This window comes from Mandrillus leucophaeus, unplaced genomic scaffold, assembly GCF_000951045.1.
Source record: "Mandrillus leucophaeus isolate KB7577 unplaced genomic scaffold, Mleu.le_1.0 Scaffold812, whole genome shotgun sequence".
NCBI lineage: Eukaryota > Metazoa > Chordata > Mammalia > Primates > Cercopithecidae > Mandrillus > Mandrillus leucophaeus.
Window position 1 is genome coordinate 699,465 of NW_012108831.1, and position 8,395 is coordinate 707,859.

At 42.1% G+C, this 8,395-nt stretch overlaps 1 pseudogene; it reads right to left on the minus strand.

The window, feature by feature from the left end:
• LOC105530346 overlaps positions 1-5,145 on the minus strand; it is a 6,893-nt pseudogene extending 1,748 nt beyond the window's left edge.
• Between the last annotated feature and the right edge of the window lie 3,250 nt (positions 5,146-8,395).

Genomic DNA, 8,395 nt, shown 5'->3' on the forward strand with positions numbered 1-8,395 from the left:
CGGAGTCTGGCTCTGTCGCCTAGGCTGGAGTGCAGTGGCACAATCTCGGCTCACTACAAGCTCTGCCTCCTGGGTTCACGCCATTCTGCTGCCTCAGCCTCCCGAGTAGCTGGGACTACAGGGGCCCGCCACCACGCCCAGATAATTTTTTGTATTTTTAGTGGAGACGGGTTTCACCGTGTTAACCAGGATGGTCTTGATCTCCTGACCTCGTGATCCACCCACCTAGGCCTCCCAAAGTGCTGGGATTACAAGCGTGATCCACCACGCCTGGCCGATAGTAGAACATTAAACCAGACATGAGGCCATTGCAAGCATGACGGTTTTGTGTGACCACATATGGTGTACATCTATGAAGGCAGCCACACTTCCTGCTCTGGGGCATAGGCATATCTGGTAGGTATAGCCTAGGATGGCCTTAGCCTAGAGTGGCAAAGATATTTCAAGGACTGGGCTAATCCTAATGGCCCACGGTGGCTGCCTGGAGCACTGCGTTTGCATGCCTGGAAAGCTGAAAAGTACATCATAATTGATGAGCAATGTCTACCATGCACATAGGATATGTTTTTCTATCTCTAGAATTAAAATCTGACTTCAGAAGAATATTTTTTAAAATGTACTTATTTATTCAGGTAGAATTTATATACACTATATCACACATTTTAAAGGTACAGGTATCTTAATTTGACAAATATGCTTCTGTATAATCACCAGCCCTTTCCAAATATAGAACATCGGCATTTTCCCAGAAAGTTTCCCTTTGCCTCTGCGCATTCAGTTTCTCTCCCCTCCTTCCCATCCACCTGCAAATGACCACTGACATGTTTTCATGACTATTGGTTAGTTTTGCCTGTTAAAGAGTTTCATGTAAGTATAGTCACACCGTCTTTACTGTGTGTATGGCTTCTTTTGCTCAGTATAATGACTGTGAGATTCATCCATGTCACGGACTAAATTAGTAGTTCATTTTACTTTATTGCTTAATAGAATTTATGGTAAGAGCATACAAAAATTTGTTTATGTACTTGCTAGTTGGACTGTTTCCAGTTCGGGAGTTCTGGTGTGAACATTAGTACACAAGTCTTTTTATTAACATATGTTTTCAATTCTCATGGGTAAGTACTAAAGAGTGGAATTGCTGAGTATGCACATGTTTTAACTTTAGATGCTCCACATCCTTGCCAACACTGAAGTATTGATGGTCTTTTTAATGTTGGCCATTTTAGTGGCTGCATGGTGGTATTTCATTGTAGTTTGCATTTGCATTCCCAAAGAGTTAATAAAGTTGAAGATTTTTTTTTCACGTTCTCATTGACCAGTCATTGATAAAGCATCTGTACAAGTCTTTCATCAAATTTTTAAAGACAGGTACTTTATATTTTGGAGGAACTTTAGGCTCATGACAAATTAAATATAAAGTACAAATTTCCCATATACTACTCACCTGCCCCCACCCCACAGACAGCTCCCCCTACCATCAACATCTCACACTAGTGTGGTTTGTTTGTTACAACTGATGAACCAATCTTGTTATATTATTGTCAGTAAAAATCTATAATTTACATTAGGGTTCACTCTTGTTCTGTGAGTTTTCCCAAATGTATAACAACATGTATTTATCATTACAGTATTACATAGAATAGTCTCACTGCCATAAAATCTCAATGCTCCACCTGTTGATCTGGAAGTCATTGATCTTTTCATTGTCTCCATAGTTTTGCTTCTTCCACAATGTTATATAGTTGGAATCATATAGTATATAGCCATTAAAGACTGGCTTATTTCACTTAGTAATAAGCATTTAAGTTTCCTCCATGTCTTTCATGGCTTGATAGCTCATTTCTTTTTAGTGCTGAACAATATGTCACTATCTGGATATACAACAATGTAATTTCTTTTAATTCACTATTTGGTTCCATCTTTTGGCAATTAGGAATAAAGCTGCTATAAACATCTATGTGGAGGTTTTTTATGAACTGAAATTTTTAGCTCATTGGTTTTTACCCATGTTTTTAAATTACACTGTTCGTCTTCTTTTTTACTCAGTTTTGCCTAGAAAGAAATTTAGCTTGAGTAGAAAGCTTTCCTTTCTCTTTAACTTTGGTAAGAGAACAGTGATAACTAAAAATAAATTTTAATTAGTAAATTAAACTTTTAAGAAACTTTTCTAAAATATCGTCAAATTATTTCTAATTACAACTAACTAATGACAGCTAAGCATACAAGTATTAATAATAATATACTTTACTTACATACCTAGGATTTTTTCAGTACCAGGATCCTTTCAGACATTGGTGAAATGTGACAAATCTTTCTATACTGTACAGCCTGAAGTGTAATTTCTACTTACCAGACTTGCAAACTCAAACTCAATATAGAATTTTAAAAATGTGAAAGCTCACACTCCACTGGGCACAGTGGCTGACAACTGTAAGCCAGCATTGGGAGGCCGAGGCAGGAGGATTGGTTGAGCCCAGGAGTTTGAGACCAGCTTGGAAAATATAGGAAGAACTCATCTCTAGCAAAAATAAAATAAAATGAAAAAATATTAAATTAGCCAGATGTGGTTGTGCATGCCTGAAATCCCAGCTACTTGGGAGGCTAAGGCAAGAAGATCCCTTGAACCCTGGAGTTCAAGCCTGCAGTGAGCTGTGTTTGTGCCACTGTATTCCTGCCTGGGTGAGAGTGAGACTCTGTCTCAAAGAAAAAAGAAAAAAAAAAAAAAAGACCCATAAATAAATAAAAAGCTGATCTTTTCCTAATACAATTATCGTTGCATCATGGGAATCCACTGAACAAAACGGAGATTTAGCATGGGAGCAGGTTTCTGGAGGACCTCAGTTACACCAGTTGATACCCTTTTAAATGCCGGATTGTTGGGATATTATTTATTTCTGTGTACATAATATTATAAATTATGTGTAATATTACAAATGTATAATAAATATGTCTACATAAGAAACTATCCCTAAACCCAGAGGCTTAAAACAATAACCATCTAGTTAGCTCATAAATCTGAGAATCAGAAATTTATGCCAGGTTCAACTAGTTCTCCTGATCTTAGCTGGGCTTACTCCTGTATCTTTGGTCAGCTGTCAGTTCAATCTGGTCTGAGGCAGCCTCAGTTGGGATGGCTCATCTCTGTTCCACTTGGTTTCTCATGCCTCAGCAGGGTATCATGGGCTTGTTCTTACAACTGTGGAGAATGTTTTCGAGAGAGAGCACAAGACTTGTTTAGGCTTAGGCTTATTATTTGGATAAACTAATATATATGCATTATATTCACCAAGTCATGTCTCAAGGTCAGCCCAAATTCAGGGGCTGAACAAAGACACTGCCTCTTGATAGAAAAAAACCACAAGTCATGCAAAGGGATGTGGAGATAGAGAAGAAAGTGATGTCATCACTTTTACAAACTGTAATGGGGAGATTGGTGAGGGGAGGAACCAGAAGAGATCTGGACCAGCCAAGGTTCTGAGAGGGCATTAGGGGAACTGGAGGTAGTGACAATGATCCAATCTCTATGAAACTATTTCAGTATTTTAATATGCAGCTATATGAGTAGGCACAGACCAAATCCAAACCCTGGGAACAACATTACAATTTTATGTTTTAAAACACAGAAAGGGGTGGCTGGCAAGATGGCCGAATAGGAACAGCTCTGGTCTGCAACTCCCAGCAAGAGCAACGGAGAAGGCGGGTGATTTCTGCACTTCCAACTGAGGTACCCAGCTCATCTCACTGGGACTGGTTAGACAGTGGGTGCAGCCCACGGAGGGCGAGCCAAGCAGGGTGGGGCACTGTCTCACCTGGGAAGTTTAAGAGGTTGGGGAACTCCCTCCTCTAGCCAAGGGAAGCCATGAGGGACTGCGCTGTGAGGAACTGTGCACTCTGGCCCAGATACTATGCTTTTCCCACAGTCTGCACAACCCGCAGACCAGGAGATTCCCTTGGAATCTCCACCAGGGCCCTGGGTTTCAAGCACAAAACTAGGTAGCCATTAGGGCTGACATGGAACTAACTGCAGGAGTTTTTTTCATACCACAGTGACACGTGGAACACCAGCGAGACAGAACCATTCACTACTCTGGAAAGGGGGCTGAAGCCAGGGAGCCAAGTGGTCTAGCTCAGCGGATCCCACCCCCATGGAGTCCAGCAAGCTAAGATCCACCGACTTGAAATTCTCCCTGCCAGCACAACAGTCTGAAGTCGACCTGGGATGCTTGAGCTTGGTAGGGGGAGGGGTGTCCACCATTACGAGGCTTGAGTAGGGGGTTTTCCCCTCACAGTGTAAACAAAGCCACCACTGGGAAGTTCAAACTGGGCGGAGCCCACCGCAGCCAGCAAAGCCACTGTAGTCAGACTGCCTGCCTAGACTCCTCCTCCTTGGGCAGAGCATCTCTGAAAAAAAGGCAGCAGCCCCAGTCAAGGGCTTATAGATAAAACTCCCATCTCCATGTGACAGACCACCTGGAAGAAGGGGTGGCTGTGAGTGCAGCTTCAGTGGACTTAAACGTTACTGCCTGCCAGCTCTGAAGAGAGCAGAGGATCTCCCAGCACAGCACTTGTGCTTTGCTAAGGGACAGACTACCTCAAGTGGGTCCTGACCCCCATGCCTCCTGACTGGGAGATACCTCCCCAAATAACAGTTCCCCAAGGCTGCTGCCATGGGCTGCAATCAGTACCCGTTTCCCCTCCTTGATCTAGGGGACTATTTCTTCGTTCCAAAAGGGCAGAGCTCTGGCAGTAGTGTCCTTCAGACTCACAGGTGGGTAGCGGATCTTCAGTGAGATCTGCATACTTGCAGTCCTTACCGATGCTGCTGTCTGGCTGGATGGTCTGGCTCCTTCGGAGGTGGTAGGACAGCATAGGAGCACCTCCAGATCTTTACCTGAGCCTCACCGTGCTTGGCAGCAGTTTGTGCTTTATTGCGTTGATCAGACCATCATAGTGCAGGTCACCGAGGTGCCAAGTCCTCACTACAAGCAGCCACCTCTGGCCCATGGCATCCAGCACTGCCCAGAGGGTCCAGGTCACTTTCTTCTGCACTGAGGTAAAGAAGGTATCGAACTCATAGCCAATATCTCACAGCACCTTCCCGCCATACTATGCCTGCTCATGGCTTGCCGGGCTCAAGGTTGGCATGTTACCAGCCACAGAAGAGGGTTTCCAGACACTCTCATCCTGCTGGGTCAACACCAGCTTATACACGGCCTTGGCGGTAGGGTGGGGATGTGGCACTGACTAGGGCTCACAGAGATTCCAGAGCCCTCTGTTTTCTTTAAACAACACAAAACCATCTCCTCTCAGATCAAAGAAGCTTCTTTCGTCTTGTAACAATGTTGGAGTTTTGCTTCTAAAATATAATTCTCGCAGTAACTAATTTAGTAACAGGATCCTTGCAGATTCCTGCTGCAATGTGACCAGTCTTCCTTTCACACTCTATAGCCTGAAGTATAATTTCTACTTACTGGCCTTTGTAGACTCAATACAGAATTTTTAAAATGTCAAAGCTCACATTCTCCTGCTACTGAAAGTATTTCTGAAGTAACCTCACCTCCGTAGCTCCCCTGTTGTAGGGTTCTCTGTCAATCATAATGCTACATCTTTGTATAGACTAAGGGAGGGCTGGGCTGGAATATGTCAATAATTATTTGCTAACAGGGGCCCATCAACATGTTTCCCCTTTAGTCACTGAACCATAATTATTCACAGGAATAAACCCTTGAAAGTGGAGAAATCATGACTTTTTAATCTTTGAGCCTTAATTCCTCCTGGTCTTTCTTCAGCATTTCCCACTCAGTACAACACTGTGCATATGGTAGTAGCTAAACAATAGTGGAAAGACTGTTCCTATATATTTTAATGACCAGTATAGAAACCTGGCTCACTTGCACAATGAAACACAATTATTATATTTACTTTTCTACCTCTGGTCCTCAATTGGAAATCAGCAGGTCAAGATAATCTTACGAGGCTAGCTGCTGAGGCTAAGAGCCAGACTGTTTGTGTGCGTTGACTCTTTCACCCTTTACATTCAACTGGTAGACCAATGGTGACTATTAGCTCAGGGCCAGAGAAGCAGGATCTGAAATATACTTAATTTTTTTTTTTGAGACAGTCTCACTCTGTCACCAGGTTGGAGTGCAGTGGCATGATCTCAGCTCACTGGAATCCCCACCTCCCAGGTTCAACCAATTCTCCTGCCTCAGCCTCCCAAGTAGCTGGGACTACAGGCGCTTGCCACCATGTCCAGCTAATTTTTGTATTTTTAGTAGATACGGGGTTTCACTATGTTGGCCAGGAAGGTCTCAATCTCTTGACCTCATGATCTGCCCACCTCGGCCTCCCAAAATGTCTGCTGGAATTACAAGTGTGAGCCACTGCTCCCGGCCTTAAAATGGTTTAAAATCAATTAGGCTGCAGGCAACACACACACATACCTGCCCTCATGTAAACAGCAAAAGCAATGCAAAGTATAAAAAATATGGTCTACCACATGATCACTGCATAAGAGTCTCACTGGACAGTGACATCTCCCATGATAATTATAGGAAGATGGGTGAAAATGTCACTGGGTTGATTGCAGTTTTTAACCTCTTTCAAGGTTGCAATTCAGCCATGGTTGCAAAATGCTGCTAATAATTGTTCTCAAAGGAAAGGTACAGGGTCAGTGAAACTCTAGTGGAAAAGAATCAAAGGGGACAACTTGCACTGGTCCACTCCCATGGGTGGTCTTATCTTCTAAGATGTGGCTGACTAGGGAGAGCCCTTGGAGGTCTGCAGCCCTGTATTCAAGAGTCTGAGATTCTCATAAGTCAAGGAGTCTGAGTGACGTTTCTAGTTTCTTAATTTTTCACCAGGTGGAAATAGCAACTAGGAAATTCTGCTCTTGTTAAGAATTCTGAGGTCATTTTCTTGTTTTAGTCATAGGACTTTATGATAATAATAAAGGAACCTGGAGTAGAGGGAGTGGATGCAGGTTATCACATTGTCACAAAAATTCTGGTGAAAATTAGCTTAGTTCCTATTGTTCAAAGGGATGCACTGTTATTGAGTATCCATTGTGTGTTCAAGATTATGCTAGTGCATTATCTTATTTAGTAGTTGCTAGAGTCTGAGGAAGTTAGTACTATTGTCTCCGTCTAAATAAGAGAAAACCAAGCTCAGATTGACTAAGTAACTTATTTTGACCACATAGCTGAGAAGTTGCAGGGTGACGATATCGCCAATGTTTGCTTTTTCTATATCCACTCACTGTCCACCACCCCTCACTGTTTACTGCAGGACAGTCCAAGGGTAGGAGTGTATGGCTCTGAATGAATCCCACCCCATAAACGTATCTTCTTTATATTTTCCACTTACCAAAACCTAGGCTCAAAAAATCATCAAAGCAACTGGAATTCTCACCCATTGCTGTTGGGAATGCAAAACAGTATAGCCACTTTGGAAGACAGTTTGGTAGTTTCCTAAAAAACTGAACATACCATATGATCCAGCAGTTGCACTTTTTGGTATCTATCCAAATGAGTTGAAAACTTATGTCCACACAAAAACTTGCATATGGATGTTTATAGTAGCTTTATTCATAATTGCCAAACTAAGGAAGTAACCAAAATGTCCTCCAATAGGTGAATAGATAAACTGTAGTAATCCAGACAGTGGAATATTATTCAGCAATAAAAAGAGATGAGTTATCAAGCCACAAAGACATGGGAGAAGCTTAAATGAATATTGCTAAGTGAAAGAAGCCAATCTGAAAAGGCTACATAGTATGTGATTCTAACCATATGACATTCTGGGAAAAACAAAACTATAGATACAGTAAAACGATAAGTAGTTGCCAGGGGTTTGGTATATATGTATGTGTGTTGGGGGACATAAACAGGTGGAGCTCTGGGGATCTGGAGCAGTGAAACTATTCTGTTTGATACTGTGATGGTGGATACATGATATTACATGTTGTCAAAACTCATAGAATGTACCCCACCAAAAGTGAAAACAACATAAAATATGGACTTAATAATAATGCATCAATACAGGCTTATCAAATGCAACAAATATACCTCACTAATGCAAGATGTCAGTAATAGGGGAAATTGGGAGGAGCGGACTGGTGGGTCGGGGTGGAGTATATGGGAACTCTGTACTTTCCACTCAATTTTTCATAAATCAAAAACTGCTAAATAAAAAGTTAAAAAGTATTCTCAAACTACTTCTTAAAGGCCTCCTATATCGGAATATTTCTTAAAGGCCTCCTATATCGGAATCTGTTGTTGCTGCCAGACACTCCTGATTATGTCACTGTGCCCAAGGACTTAGCATGTCATTGAGAAGATAATGTACACCCATCAAACTGTTAAGTAACAACCCAAAGATTCACATAGTTAAGGAC